Source organism: Lagenorhynchus albirostris, chromosome 7, assembly GCF_949774975.1.
Source record: "Lagenorhynchus albirostris chromosome 7, mLagAlb1.1, whole genome shotgun sequence".
Lineage (NCBI taxonomy): Eukaryota > Metazoa > Chordata > Mammalia > Artiodactyla > Delphinidae > Lagenorhynchus > Lagenorhynchus albirostris.
In genome coordinates, this window is record NC_083101.1 from 85,424,070 (window position 1) to 85,440,776 (window position 16,707).

The 16,707-nt window shown below is 42.5% G+C and overlaps 1 protein-coding gene across 1 annotated transcript in view; it reads left to right on the plus strand.

Annotated features, from left to right (window-relative positions):
* Positions 1 to 16,457: 16,457 nt before the first annotated feature.
* The window catches only part of DAPK1 (death associated protein kinase 1), a 209,696-nt gene continuing 209,446 nt past the window's right edge, over positions 16,458 to 16,707 (plus strand). Inside the window, exon 1 of the mRNA XM_060155367.1 lies at positions 16,458 to 16,518. The gene's annotated coding sequence lies outside the window, so the exon portion shown is untranslated. The remainder of the gene's footprint in view (positions 16,519 to 16,707) is intronic.

A 16,707-nucleotide genomic window follows, 5' to 3' on the forward strand; every position in this document is an offset into this window, starting at 1 on the left:
TAACTGGAAGAAAACTGGGGCAAAATATCAGAGAGAAAATAGCTATAATACAGCATCACGAACGTGAAGGAGAACAGGAAGCAGGAGAAATACAGTGGGGGTAGAAAAATAAGTAATTAATCATACTTTACATATGCAGGATGTTTTATGTTTTTCAAAATTCTATGTGTGTGTGTGTGTGTGTGTGTGTGTGTGTGTATGTGGTCCCAGTATGCTAATTCTGCCCCTAGAATATTTATATTAAAAAATATCATCTGGGGCTCCCCTGGTGGCACAGTGGTTGAGAATCCACCTGCCAATGCAGGGGTTCCAGGTTCAATCCCCAGTCCGGGAAGGTCCCACACGCCGCGGAGCAGCTAAGCCCATGCACCACAACTACTGAGCCTGCGCTCTAGAGCCCGCGAACCACAACTACTGAGCCCACGTGTCACAACTACTGAAGCCCGCACACCTAGAACCTGTGCTCTGCAACAAGAGAAGCCAACACAATGAGAAGCCCACCCACCGCAACAAAGAGTAACCCCCACTCGCTGCCACTAGAGAAAACCCGTACACAGTAACAAAGACCCAACGCAGCCATAAATAAATAAATAAATAAATTTATTAAAAAAAAATCATCTGTGGATGAATGTGATAAATGCTTGTAAAACAGCTAATCAGAATGTCTCTCTCTGTCTCTCTCTGTGTCTCTGTGTCTCTGTCTGTCTCTGTCTCTCTGTCCCTGTCTCTCTGTCTCTGTCTCTCTCAGGCCTCTGGAGTTGTGAGCAACACCTAGCATATGAGTGAGTGTCAGGAGCATGTGGTTTTTGTAGGGGCTGAGCCGTAACCGATTTCATTGGCTTCATGACCATTCTTGTCCAGGAAGCCACCTCTAGTGGCCCTTTCTTCTCTTCACCCTTCACTTTCCTCATTCACAATGTTAAATGACATCACCATTTTTTGGAGATTCACCCAAGCTGTGAAGATGGCGAGGTAATGTCACCACTATGACAATAACATCCCTTTAATGTTTAACCAAACCACCCACAGTGCTGTCGGTGACTCAGGACAACCACTGAACATCTTCCTCCATCCGGCCTGGGGGATTGAAGCGTTTTGTGCGAGAAAACATAAAATAGGGAAAGATAAGACCTCAGCAGTCCTAACTGTCAATCAAACATGACTGCAAGAGGTGATGTTAGAAAAGAAACTGGATGTCTCCCCAGGTGATCATATCCTTTTGTTGTAAGACTGAAGCATAAATGAAAAAACGAAAGTAAAAGGTAGCTCCTAGGACTGCCTATTAAGTTCAGGGGTGGACCACGTCCCGTAAGCTGGTTTGAATGCTTTGCAGAGAAGGCATCATATATACACTTGAGGGACTGATTGGAAACTTCCACTGCTAGCTGCTCACAAGTGATTCTTTGATGTCACTTCCTTATTATCATAATAGGTGGAACCTAAACCTTCAAGGCCAATTAACACATCCTTTATTCAGGTATTTGCATGCTGAGAACTATTGAGGAATGTCCTTGCATGGCAACATCATCCTGTCTATTCTCAAGTGAAGAATTAATTAATGGCCTTGCTCCAGTATAAACACATTGAGTTTTCAATAAAATGATGAAAAGCTTATTTTTTTTAAAAAAAAGTATCTTGCAAGTCACTACACTTGAAATTGTCCTTCAATACAAAATGCTGAACAATTATTTTAAACAAATCTATTGTAATAACAATTGATGAGGATGTCAGTTCTGTAAGTTCTCTGACAACTAATTCAGCCAGAGACTTTAAGAATACATTTAGGATTTCCCTGGTGGTCCAGTGGTTAAGACTCGCAGGGGGCTTGGGTTCACCTCCCGGTCTGGGAACTAAGATACCACATGCCGCGTGGCAAGGGCAAAAAATTTTAAAAAAAATTTTAATTTTTAAAAAGAATATAGTTATATTGTATATTACATGTAAGATGGTATGTTCTATCACATCAGAGCAGTACTCTCCTTGAAGAATTTCAAGAGTTTTCTCAATGCCACTCTGACTAAAATTCTGCAATTCTTTTTTTGAAAAGAAGTTTTATTGAAATTCACTTGTTTTAAGTGTTCAATTCAATGATGTTTAGTACATTTGCTATTCATTTTCAAAGTGATTTTCCCTGGTAAAACCATGCATTGAGTTTTCCTCAATCATATGAATCATTTCCAATTTGGGTGTTTTGGTTGCTCCTGTATCTAGGTTACTCATTTGTACAGAACTCCCAATTCTTGCTAGCTAGAAGACTGAAAGGCCTGGGTTTCCCCGATGACAAATCAAAATACTGATAAATCACCCTGGTTAATCCTAGTTATCGTCACAAAAGACTCCAAGGGCAGGCCATGATATGTTTAACATCTACAAAGCTGCATGTAAGTCTGTCTTTTGCAATCATATTTTAAAATGGTTTATTCCACTGTCAAAATACAATGCATTTGATCATCATTAAATAAAATATTCTCGGGCTTCCCTGATGGCGCGGTGGTTGAGAGTTCGCCCGCCGATGCAGGGGACACGGGTTCGTGCCCCGGTCCGGGAAGATCCCACATGCCGCGGAGCGGCTGGGCCCCGTGAGCCATGGCCACTGAGCCTGCGCGTCCGGAGCCTGTGCTCCGCAATGGGAGAGGCCACAACAGTGAGAGGACCGCGTACCGCAAAAAATAAATAGAATTTTCTCTGCTTTTTGGCAGGTGGACAACCTATCAGTCATTGGGAAAGATTGCCACAATGCAGAATTTAAAGGTGTTGTAAATTTTGCACCTTAAGAACACCTGTGCCTTGGTGTGCTTAAACAGCTTTCAGTGCATATTAAAAGCCAGCTGATCTAATTTAGCAGTACAGTGATCCACTTGGAAAATAGGTAGAACTGTTATGCTTTCAATTAACATATATGTAATCAAAAGGTAAAGAAGGAAAGCCTAGGAAAGAAACAATTATTCGGCAGTTTTAAATGAAATCCATGTGTGTACCAGGTGTAGGACACTCAGCAGTTATACAAGGCACGTTCCTGAAGAAGCAAACTCTGTACTGAGAGATGAGAGCAGCAAACATGGAACAATGAAGGCTATATAAGGGAATACATATATGGGAATAAATTGTGTAGAAAGACCTAAAGGGTCAAAGCAGTTTAGAGAAGAGAGATCAACGTAGACCATAAGTATTAGGGAAATTTTTTTTTTTATAAATTTATTTATTTATTTGTTTATTTTTGGTTGCATTGGGTCTTCATTGCTGTGCACGGGCTTTCTCTAGTTGTGGCGAGTGGGGGCTACTCTTCGTTGCGGTGCGCTGGCTTCTCACTGCATTGGCCTCTCCCGTTGTGGAGCACGGGCTCCAGGGCATGCGGGCTTCAGTAGTGGTGGCGCACGGGCTTAGCCGCTCCGCGGCATGTGGGATCCTCCCGGACCAGGGCTTGAACCCGTGTCCCCTGCATCGGCAGGCGGACCCCCAACCGCTGCACCACCAGGGAAGTCCGGGGAATTTTTATGGAGAAAACAGGACATGTTCTGGACCTAAGGGATAGTTAATATTCTCAACAGAAAGTTTCCAAATTTGGGAATACTTCAGTACATACAGTAATAATTTTGATGGAGTGGCATAATCTATATTTATATCCAACTAAATTGACTTAGGAATAGCACATAAGTAAAAGTGTATCCATATCCTTATATGCAGAACAATAGAACTGGAAGATATAAAAAGTAGTTTGCACAGCTAGAATTCCTGGACAAAAGAGAAGATCCAATAATTTAGGGAGACCAGGCTTACCAAATTCCTGACTTGGAGCCCTACAAATGATGATATTAAAGGTCTCAGAAGTTGAGCTGAAGAGAAACTGTTTAACTCTACTGTAGAATGTGTGTGGTCTTTGTAGGGGCTGAGCCGTAGCAGATTTCATTGGCTTCATGACCATTCTTGTCCAGGAAGCCACCTCTAGTGGCCCTTTCTTCTCTTCACCCTTCACTTTCCTCATTCACAATGTTAAATGACATCACCATTTTTTGGAGATTCACCCAAGCTGTGAAGATGGCGAGGTAATGTCACCACTATGACAATAACATAACTTTAATGTTTAACCAAACATACTGGAGAATTCTGTAGAATTCTCCATGATTATCTGACCATGGAACACTCTCACAAAATACATGTTACACAGAATACACATGTCAAAGAACTGAATTCCATGGGACACAGATTGGAAATAGAAATCTGTAACAATAAAAAACAAGCAACCCAGTTTTAAAAATGGGCCAAAGACCTTAAAGACACCTCACCAAAGAAGATATGCATTAACGTGTATGCACTACTATACATAAACTAGATAATCAACAAGAACCTACTGTATAGTACAGGGAACTCTACTAAATATTCTATAATAACCTATCTGGGAAAAGAATCTGAAAAAGAATGGATATATATGTATGTATAGCTGAATCACTTTGCTGTCCATCTGAAACTAACACAACATTGTAAATCAACTATACTCCAATATAAAATAAAAAATTAAATAAAAAAAGAAGATATGTAGGTGGCAAATAAGCATATGAAAAGACATCTGCATGATTTGTCATCTGGGAAATGTAAATTAAAACAACGAGATACCACTACACACCTATTAGAATGGCCAAAATTCAAAACACTGACAACACCAGATGCTGGTGAGGATGTGGGACAGCAGGAACTCTCATTCACTGCTGCTTCAAACGCAAGATGGTACAGCCACTTTGGAAGACAGTTTAGAAGTTTCTTACAAACCTAACCAGGATCCAGCAACCACGTTCCTTAGTATTTACCTCCCCAAATTGTAAACTTAATGTCTACACAAGCAACTGCCTATGGACGTTTATAGCAACTTTATTCATAATTGCCAAAACTTGGAAGAAACCAAGATGTCCTCAGTAGGTGATGAATAAACAAACTGTGTCACATGCAGACAATGAACTTATTCAGTGCTAAAAAGAAGTGAGCTATCCGGCCATGACGAGACATGGAGGAAAGTTAAAAACATATTCTTAAGTGAAAGAAGCCAATCTGAAAAGGGTACATACTGTATGATTCCACATATGTGACACTCTGGAAAAGACAAAAACTATGAAGACAGTAAAATGATCGGTGGTTGCCAGGGATTAGGGGTGGGGGAGGGAAGGATGAATACTCAAAGCACAAAGGATTTTTAGGGCAGTGAAACTAGTCTGTATGACACTATAATGGTAGATACATGTCATTATCAATTTGTCCAAACCCACAGAATGTACAACACCAAGAGTGAACCCTAATGTAAGCTATGGGCTTTGGGTGATGATGATGTATCAATACAGGTTCATCAATGTGACAAATGTACCACTCTGGTGCAGGATGTTGATGATGTTGATAATAGGGGAAATTGTACATGTGAGGGGCAGGAACTCTATGGGGAATCTCTGTACCTTCCCCTAAACTTTCCCCTCAATTAATCTGCTCTAAAAAATAAAGTCTATTAAAAAAAGTAACCCAGTCAGGCGTGCATTACACATCAGTGGAATCTGGTCCACACACATATTTTGTTTGCTACATTATCTACTTACATTTCCTGTCTGGTACAAAGCTTCATTTAAAAAAGAGAGAGAGAAATTGGCATTGAGAGCTATTATGTGACTTGCACAAGGCCCCATGGTGGTGTTCATGGCACAGTGAGTGGCGGAACCCAGGTCTCCTCAACGCCAGTCTTGCGCTTCTTCTGCAAAGTTCTACCTTACAGAAGCTTCCTTGTCTGTATCCTGAAACCCTCAGAAAGACAGGTGAACAGTTTAGAACAATGTCACAACTAATATTGAGAGGAAAAAATTAGGAGCCTAAAATGTAACCTACTTAAACGTGGCCAAATATAAATAATCTTTAAAGGGATGAAAGAAAAATGCCTTATGGTTTTAAAAGTGTCAAAAGTGTTCAAATGCATAAAGATGATCACAAGAAGAATTTGCAATCACTAACCAATTCCATAAGGATTTCTGGTCTTTTTTTTTTTTTTTTTTTTTTTTTTTTTTTTTTTTTGCTGCACTGCGTGGCTTGTGGAATCTTAGTTCCCAGACCAGGGACTGAACCCTCGAGCTAGGCAGTGAAAGCGTGGAGTCCTAACTACTGGACGGCCAGGGAATTCCCTCTGGTCTACTTTTTAACCACACAAATCTATTATTTCTCCTTAAGAACTGGTGTACTTCCACCCAATCCTTCCCTTGAAAAAGCAGACATTTCAAAAAATCATGGCTGAATGCAGTATTTGGAAAATGATCTGATTTAGTCAAACATGTATAAGACCCTCAGCTCCCACTTTTCCTCTTTTCACATGGAAGTTCTTGCATTCCATACTGCCTGACAGTAACCTAACGACCCGTTTCCATTTGTGTCCTTTTATCATTTTTAAGTTTGATTCCTTCTTCAATGGCTTTAATCATTTTAAACATTCTTATTTTACAACCTCTATCCAATTGTCCCATTAACTAAAATTCTGGGGAGAGAAGTTATTCCCGACATCGATTAAGTCTAGTGGTTCCTAGTTCTGTTGTACTGGTTCCTTGAGGGCTCTACAGTTTTCAATTATGAGCTCATCTTCAGTGGGGTTTGGGTACCCTTCCTGGGGTGAGATGAGGGCAGGTCTCTCCAGAGGAGTTTACCAGCTCAGGACTACTTTCCTGATGTAGGTGATTCTGGACCAACATAAAGTGTCAATTTTAAACTCAATTCCATGTGAGGAGGAGACCTGATGTTACAAATTCTCAAACACCTTGTGGCAGATCAGTATTTGTCATCAACCCATATTAATGGGTGAGTTTTTATCCAGTCCAACTCTTACTGAAGGTTCAATCTCTTAAAGAGTGTTTTATCTAAAACTGCCCAAAGTCTCAACTCCTGTCCCACTTGAGTATTAAAAATCCCAACCCCTTATATTCCTGAGCCTGACACCCATCCCCAGTGCTGTCAGGATCCACTTGTACCTTTATTTATTCTTTTGGTTGTATCTTTCTTACTTTCTTTCAGGTACAGATGTGCATTTAAATGATGTTATTAGTGTTTTGAATACCTCACAGCTAGAAGGTTTTAGGGTTTCTTGTTCACCATACAGCCACGTTCAAAATGCCCTTTAGCTTTCACTGCACGGCTTCTGTTAGAGAACAAGGGAACAGCTCAGGCTGGTCAGATTATGTTATACACCTTTCTTGATAACTCTATTACAATACATAAAACTACTATTATAAGTTCAAAGTTTTCCAATGAAATGGAAAAGGCTGTTGTGTATTCTTTTCTGGGAGTTTTCCTTATATTTCACGATAAACAGAATTTGTAAATAAATTGAGGAAGCAGCAAACAGTGAATGGGAGAGATTTTTGGTCACATTTGAGATTCTTAAAAAAATACTTCTCTGTGTAGCAGCCATTGATGTCAGCAAGTAACACATGTTCATAACCTCATACCATCCTTTGAAGCAGCACTGATGATTTCAAAGCTTCTTGTTGCTTTAAGGAACTTTTCTAAGAGAGAAAGGGGAATCAGCTCAAACCTTCTTGGACAGATATTGGAAATTTGGCCCATGCCAATTATCCCCCAATGTCCTTCCAAACTCTAAGAAGATAAGCACAATTATTGTTGATGAACTGTTTAATTAATGTATATATTATTCGGCATACTACTTTAACTAGAATTTATGATACTATAAAGTTGCATTTTATGTGATATACATACATATATGCACGTGTACACGTGTATCTATAACAGTAGAGTGCTGTGGTGATACCTACAGTGCATTTATGCCCATTTTATTAGGCTTGGAGCATAATTTTACTCTTTTGAATTTTCACGGAGTTATTGTCGCTGAGCCTTGGCTTTTATGACATATTTTTGTTTACTGCCATAGTTTTTCCTTAGTCAGTAGTACAACCTCCAATTATTGCATTCTTTCCATGAAAAATCACTATATGTTTACACCATGGGCTTCATGATGCTCTAGTTTCCTAGAATGCATTTTGGTTAAAAGCAAAAATTGTTTGTATATCAGAACATGATTGTAGCTAATTAATTACACCAAAAGGCAATTAGTCCAGGAAAAAATTTCACTGTGTGCCTAGTACCATGCTTTTTTAGTACTAGCTTTTTGAGATATTCTAAAAGATATAAAACATGGACCTCTAACTCTCAAGGGGCCTACAAGTATTTTAAAAGCTTATATAAATCAAATACCTAATCAAATATTTGCAAAACATTTGATTTTGCAAATCAAATGGACAAAACCCATTTTTAAAAAGATGTATTTAAGACATACTTAAGTCAATTAAAGTGTAATATTTTTTTTTTGGTCATGCTCTGCGGCATGCAGGATCTTAGTTCCCCAACCAGGGATTGAACCCATGTCCCCTGCAGTGGAAGTGCCGAGTTCTAACAAATGGACTGCCACGGAATTCCCCCAAAATGTAAATTTTTCTTTAATGTATGAAAGAATCTAGTTAATATTTGAAAAATTAATCACCCTTGCAAAAAGTTAGGATAGGATGGGAGGTTGGGAATCTATGTTTTTTAAACATGAAGATAGTGAGGTAGACTGGAGAGATGGGGGTGGCGTGGAGGTCTGCAGAAGAGGTGGGAAATGCATTTTCAACTATTGTGTCTTTTTTAATTGCATAACCTTGATTAGGAACTACTCTCATTGATTGTGGCTGGAGAGCTCCACTGGGGGGATTTCTTCTAGGAAACTTAAGCAGGAAATTTCAGAAAAACCAAGTAGATCCTTTCTTTAAGAGGATTCTACAGAAATATAAAACGTGGCTACTTCTTAGTCATTATTCCCTGGGTTTGTCTTATTCACCATTATCCTTACCATTCAATAAATAATTAAATCAATGAGTGAACATTAAATTACTAGAAGTACTTCTGAATTCCCAGGAGGTTATAAACCCAGTGTAGTGTTCTTAAGTGGTATTTCCTCAGAAATTTTCATCATCCGACATTTCTTAAAATTAAAAGAAAATGGTAGAAATACTTAAACAACAAATTAAATTAAGCCCATTCTTCTTTTTTTTTTTTTTTTTTTGGCAGTACGTGGGCCTCTCACTCTTGTGGTCTCTCCCGTTGTGGAGCACAGGCTCCGGACGCGCAGGCTCAGCGGCCATGGCTCAGGGGTCCAGCCGCTCCGCAGCATGTGGGATCCTCCTGGACCGGGGCACGAACTCGTGTCCCCTGCATCGGCAGGCGGACTCTCAACCACTGCACCACCAGGGAAGCCCAAGCCCATTATTCTTATACAGTTTTTTGAAAAGAATATATTTGGACTTATTAAGTCTAAACGAAAAACATCAATTTTCTATAGGTGTGCAAATTTATGAGAATACAGCACTGAAAGGGTCAAAGATTATTGCTTTATTTGCAAATCTTCAGATCGACAAAACCCTCTGGAAAAATTTATGATGTTTGTCTTTTTTAAAAAGAAATGTTTCTATAAACCCTAACAAACTGCTATGAATAAGGCTGTAAATCACTTCACTGGCTTGAGTAATGGGACTTGTATTTCATGAAATCATGCCAAGAAACCTGGAGGCTTTCATTAATATTGAATTTCCTGTAATATTTAATATCTCTGTGTCCCCCAAAAAGACAAATTTTGATACTGACCCAAAACACTTTTACCATAATTTTTTTCTGAAAGGAAAATAAATAGAAATCAATGATATTGTCTGATGGTTTTAAAGAGGTTCATTAGTTACCAAAAGAGAAAAAAAAGTTAGAAGCAGTAGAAAATAAATAGAACTACCTTCACTAAATCAATGTGGCTGTAGGTTTAGATTTTATCTGTAATTATGATTTGTACATCCAGTTCTAATGGATGAATAATGTTGACTTCCTTCTGGATGACTTTTCTTTCAGTCTTGCTTTAAGTTTGTTTTGACAAAACGGAAACTCTGTTGAATGTTCCACTCTTCCCCTTCCCCATTATATCCAAATGGATATAATCCCAATTATATCGATTTTATGCAAATAGGGAAATGTTGTAGAATCTGGTAGCTAACTGCACTAAAAATCCAATAGCAGGAGCTCTGTGGAGAGAGAAGCGTACGTGTTATATGAATGCTACATTTGCATTTAATAGTAAAATAAGCGACATGTACAGTGCTTAGAGACAGCTCTGTGTACCTCTAGTTAGGAACCTGGCTGACATTCTGGGCCATGAGTTTTATGAGTGCTGCTCAGTGTTACCAATCTTTTGCTTCATGTAGTGTCTGAACCTAAAAGAAATTGGGCCAGGAATAAAAAAAATCAGGCTAAGGACCAAAGCATCTGTATCCCCAGATGTTTATAATCGCCTGTGGCCTTTCAGACACTGGTCAGTGATTTGTATGTGTTTATTCACATACCTCTTGGGTTTTTTTTACAAAGGATTTAATGAGGGTTAGCGATGCATTCGATACCACAGGATACAATAAATAAAAATTGGAAAGAAACTGAGTCGGAGGGAAAGTAGGTGTAGACAAGTAGGCAAAATCCATGCCATGGGGTCTTAAACTCTGGGTCCCATACTCCAGTGCAGAGGGCCAGGCAGGTAATGTCAAGCCCTAATCTTTAAACCCATGAGCTACAAAAAGGCTGTGAGTCTGGTACAATGGCAGGAGAAGGGGTCGGAGAGGTGCTTCAAACAGCTCACAGCTCAGAAGGAGTTGTGTAATATGCATTTGATATTTTGTTTGTGAATATTCAATTCTGTTCAGAAAACAAGAAAATAAATGAGATGGATGAAACTCACGAGATTTGTTAAGCATGGAGAGGAAGTTAGTAACCTATTAGACCAAGAAGACAGCAGATATTTATGATGCCCTACACATACAGGATACACATAAGGCACTCAATATTCATGAGGTCTTAATTCACCACTCATTGGTGGTACCCATTCTGACTCCAAGAAACACAAATAAAACCCATAGCTACTCAGCAGACTAATTGGCAATCTATAGCTACTGGCGAGGCATACCTGCCCCTCTGTATTTGCTTGAGTTAATATGCTTCTGTTCTCAAGAGTTCTGCCCCTAGCACTCTCCTTTTTAGTCCTTCATCCTGTTCCTAAATGGCCTCATCTACTCTCATGCTTGAAGCTCCTCTGGTGTACACCAAAATTACCCTCGGCCATCCCATAGGTACCCAACTCCACCTGCACATTATCTAGATGCCCCATGGGCACCTCAGACTTCATATCTCCCGGACTGACCTCATCTTCTCTTTCCCCAAACAGCTTGTCCGTCTGTATTTCAGCCCACATAGCAGCAATATCTACCTAATCACTCAATCAAAAATTTGGATACTGCCCTGACTCTGTCCTTTTCCTCTAGTACCAAGTCCTGTGATTTCTACCTCATTAAAGTTTCTCATTGTTTTTCTCTACCCACCATCTCCAAGGATGTGCCAGATTAGCACCAATCACACTGGGTATCAAAGAGTCTTCAGAACGAAGACCTAAGTGCCGAGCACAATGGACAGGACTGCAAAGATCTCCCTTGGTTTACCTCTCCGCTCTCCTCCAAGTCCTGGACACAGTGCAAAAGACGCTTCCCCTCTCTACTCTTACCCCTTGACATTTCACTGACTGAATTCGGATTGCTTACAGATTCCTGAACGAGCCATTATCTCTCACATCCACGACTCCATCCTCACTGTTTTCCTCTCTCTAGATGTCCTTCTCTCCCACCTCTACAACCCCACAGTCCACCACCCCATCATCCACCATTTTATTCTGTTAACTCTTAGTCTTCTTTTGCATGTTTTAGTGGGACTGTCAACTCCTCCAGAAAACTCCCCTGGAACCCCAGGCTCAACCCTATCATCATCCTCCATCCCTGGCCTTTATCTGAATTAAGTGCCCTCCCTTCGTGTTTCCACAGCAGTCTGTCAGGGCTGCAGAGGAAGGAGATGGCACACTCAAATTAGGATGATTCAAGGAGGTGTGGGAGAGGTGCAGGGGAGCCATAAGGGATGGGGCAGGAACCCCAGGTTAGTAACATGGAGCTGCCACCAACTCTAGGTCTGAAGAGACTAGGGGAGAGAGTGGTTACCAACACCTGGACAGAGAAAGTCACGTAGAAGAGTTTATCTGGTGAGGAGCCTTTGTTTGATAGTGACCAAGGCAAACCTGCAGTGAGAAAAGCATGACAATAATTACCCTGGCCTCATTCTTCTCCTTTCTCCTTGACGCCATGCCACGTTCCCCGCTGGCCAAACCAACCTGCAACCAGAACATAAGGAAATGAGTTAAAATAATCTTGCAGCTCAGCATGCAGACCTGTAGGGGTGGAGGAGGATAGAAAATACATCTAGAGAAATAAATGGATTATATCTAGCACAACCACACTTTAATAGAATTGTCTCTTTGCTCTTTAGTCTCCATCACTAGACTGAGTTACTCGAGGACCGAGAATGTTTTATTTATCTTTGCATCCTTAGTATCTAATATGTATTAGACAATAAAAGCTTATTCAGCGAATATGGCAAATTGGCCATAACTTGGAGGATTACATTTTCTGATCTTGCCACTTGCTTTCTCACTCTGGAAAATGGAGAACAGAGTGAGCTCTACAATTTTCATTGTCTGACAAAAAAGAAACATCATTTGGTCAGGAGTAATGAGTTCTCTTAGCACTCGGTGCCGAGAGGAATTAGAGTCAATCATGTGACTGTCTACCTAAGAGGCACTCAACTGCATAATGGGCAATATCTTCAACATGGAAAGCACAGGTGCAGAAACATTCTTCATGGGGTCATTTAAAAATATTAGCCCTTGATAAAAGCCAAAGGCATGTTATTAAAAAGTAATCCAAAGGTGAACTGAGCTAGTGTGTTCCACTCTGATTAATCTTAGAACATCTTGCCCAAGAAATGGTTAAGCCTTAGACTTCAAACCTGACCCACTAAAAAACTCCAGTCCTCTCTGGATTCTCTCATCTCTCGTCAGCCAATAGATGAAAAGGATCAACTGAGAAACTCAATGCACTGAGGAGTCATGGATCCATTAGAGGGCAGAAGCCTGGGTCCCTGAATGACTAGGTGGAGTGGAGCCCTTTCTCTAATCTCTGCAAACCTCTGTGCTGAGAGCAAGAAATAAGCCTTAAATGTGTCAAACCTCTGAGATCTGTGGAGTTTTATAGCAGCAGTTATTTTACCCTGACTAGTGCAGTTATAAAATAATGTCCTAAATTCTATACTGGAGTCTGTTTTAAATGTTATCACCATTATTATCATAAGCCATAGTCCATATCATATTCAATTTCTTTTCATGGAAGTCCTTTCCAGCTTGAATCTCATAATATCAGGATTATAGTATTGTCTTCCATAGGAGAAAAGTCTCTCAGAGCTCTTCCTTCTTGGACTATGATAGAAAATATAACACCAACATTCTGATGTATTTTATAATGTAAAAAGCCCTGTTTCATGCATTATCGTTTAGAATCTCCCAGCAACTCTGAGGAATACACTCTATTATTATCCTCATTTTGCAGGTGGTGAAACCGAGACTAAGAAAGATAAAGTGGAGAAAACAATTTACAGAGTTGTTTGGAGATAAAGCAAGAGAATAATTTAGTCTGCCTGGCATTTGGTACATGTTAAGAATTAAGTTTTCTTACATGTTATCTATTTCCTCGTAATAAACCACCCCAAAATAATGACTTAGAACAGCAGCAATCACTTACTCTGCCAGCAGAATTGGGGCTGTGGAGACACAAATAGCTGCGGGTGGGGGTAGGGTGGAACAGCTGGCTTCCTTGGGCTTCTCTCTTTCTGTGGTCTCTCCACATGGTCTCTCCACATGGCAGCCCCAGGGTAACCATGGCAGCTGAAGGCTTCCCGAGTGAGTGGAGAGAACAAGAGCAAGAGAGCAAGCAAGAGAAAAAAAGAGAGAGAGAGAGAAAGAGAACGTTAGGCAGAAGCTCTAACACGTTATGACCCAGCCTCAGAAGGATATCACACTGTGTCACTTCTACTACATTTTCTTAGAATCAAGTCACTACAGATAACTCACATTCACGGGGAGGAATGTGCTTCTTCATTGAATTTGGTGGCACATTTCCCTCTCTAAAATGTTTTCCTGAATTAGTACAGACATGAAACTAACAGGTAAGGGACACAGCCAGGGTCATTCACAGCTAGGGTTAAATGTTTCCACCACTATTAGATCCAAATGTGTGACTGCCAAGCCCCTGCTCTTTTTCACTACTCCAGAAAATCTCCTGTGATCAGCATGTCAAATAGGGAAGACATGCTAGTCCCCAAACAGAGGCAGTTCTTCTCATTGCCTTGGAAAGCACACTTAAACATGTATTTTGCAGGAAAATATTACCCTTAAAGCAGTCATCCATAAGCACTTTCCAAGTATCTGTGTTTTTAATCTTCCGCCAACAGATGTATTCATTTGCATTTCCCCTAGATGAACCACGTTTTTTTGTTATTTTTGACTGTATATCTCACCTCTCAAGATCCTTTTGTATTAATTCTCAAACCCATCACTAAGGTTGATGCCGCCACCCAATTTGGAATCTTCCCTTGATTCCATGATCATGAATGTGTGCCCTTCCTGTGGGCCACTGAACGAAATGTTCTTTAAGAGGAGGGTCTGACGTAAGATCTGAGGGGCATTCTTTTTTTTTTTATCTCCCAAGAATTTCTATCGAACTAAAGAGAGTTTAAACCATCTCATTTTAGAAAATCTGGAAATTTGAACGCTGACATGGATCTGAAATCTCAGAGCGTTCACATACCGGTTTTTGTAACTCTCAGCAGTAAGGCAAATTTCCCTATAGGAGCTTTTCTCTGTTTAGGGATCCCCAGCAGTCCCTATGGGGAAACATCCTTTTTGTTCCCCCTGAACCCCAGGGCTTGGTGGGGGCCTGGGGTAAGAAGTAAAGAGAATGGATAAGGGTCTCCAGTGTAGACCAGCACAGTCCACAGGAATATAACTGTAAGCCACATAGGTACCATATTTTCTAGTATCTGCATTTTAAAAAGTAAAAAGCGAAATTAATTTTAATAATATATTGCATTTAACCCAATATGTACAAAATACTATCATTTGAACATGCATTTCATATTAATATAAAAAATATTCAAGGGATTTTTTCATCCTTATTTCCATACCAAGTCTTGGAATCCCATGTGTATTTGACACTTCTTGCACACCTCATTCCGGACTAACCACATTTCAACTCATCAATGGACAATACTGTACTGGACTGCACACATCAACCCTTCGTTTCTGTTGCTGCATTGGGCCTCTGAGACCTCAAACCTTTCTTCTCTGGTTTCATACCTTCTTACAGTTCAGATCTCAGCTCAAAACACCTATCCTGAACAGAAATCCCTTCTAATGCTGTCCATTCCCGCCCGCCCTGTCATTCTCTATCCCGTTACCCTGCAGTATTGTCTCCATGGAACCAATCCCTTCTAAAATGATCTCATTTATTTGTTTACATATTGATTGTCTAGCTTCTCCACCAGAATGTAAGTTTCAAGAGGGCAGGGATTTTTTTTTTAAACCTATTATGGTCTCTGTGATTCTCCGGTGCCGAGCACCGTGCCTGGACCACGCGGGGCGCTCAGGACACCTCTGCAGGATGAAGGAATCTCATTTCTCTGGAGCCCCGCCGAAGGGGGCAGCGTAGCAGCGTGTCACAGGTGGGGCGCCCATGTTGCGCGCGGCCGCGCTGGCTGAGCTCCTGGCGCGGGTGTGGGGTGAGTGGGTGTGTGCGGGGGTGTGCGCGGTAGAGCGCGCCAGCGAGCCCAGAGCGCCGAGCGGGGAGGAGCAGCCAGCGCCGCGCAGCACCCGCAGCGCCGGTCCGGCCGGGCAGCTCGGAGGTGGGTGGGCCGTGTCGCCAGCCCGCCCGCGGGGTCCCCATTGGCCGCCTGCCGGCCGCCCTCCGCCCGGAAGGCGGCGAGGAGCCGAGGGGCTGCTCCGGAGCAGGAGCGGGAGAGCCCGGCCGAGCCGACGCCGGACGGACGCGCGGGGTCCGCGCCCCCACTCGCTGCCTCCCTGCGCTCCCGCGGCCGCCCCGCTTGTCCCCGGCGCTGGCGCCTACCGTCGACCTCCGACAGCGCCCCGGAGAGACCCGGGCAGCTCCCGGGCGCCCGGGTGAGTGGCCGCTCGCGGCTCCCCGTCTCCTCCCGGGCCCCGCCGCCTGCTTTTGCTTTCACGGCCGCGGCGCGGCGGGGTTGGCCCGGGCAGCGCCCAGGGCAACCGGGAAGGCCGAGGCGGGGTACACTTGACTGAGGGGAAAAGGGGAATGGCAGCCAGGAGATGACCCCAGCCCCGCGGGCCGGGTGGGAACAGGTGGCGCGGGCCGGGCGCTTTGTGTCGGGACGCGGAGACCGGGAGCGGGCGGCCGCGCCTCCCTCGGCCGCTCCCTTCCCTCCCTTGCTCCCCCGGGCGGCCGCACGCCGGGTCGGCCGGGTAACGGAGCTGGAGTCGCCAGGAATGTGCCTCTGGGGACTGTTTGGCTCGTGGGAGGAGAGAAGGTGGCTGAGGCGGCCGGGGAGGTGCGGGAGCCGAGAGGTGGCGCGGGGGCTGCACCGCCGCTCCAGGCAGGAGAGGGATGCTTCCAGCTAGGCGCGTTCGGCCCCGGCGAGGGCTTCATTCTTCCGCTGCGCCCCTGGAGGTGGGGAGCTGGGTGGGCGTGTGTGTAGAGAAAGGGGAGGCGGGGAGGC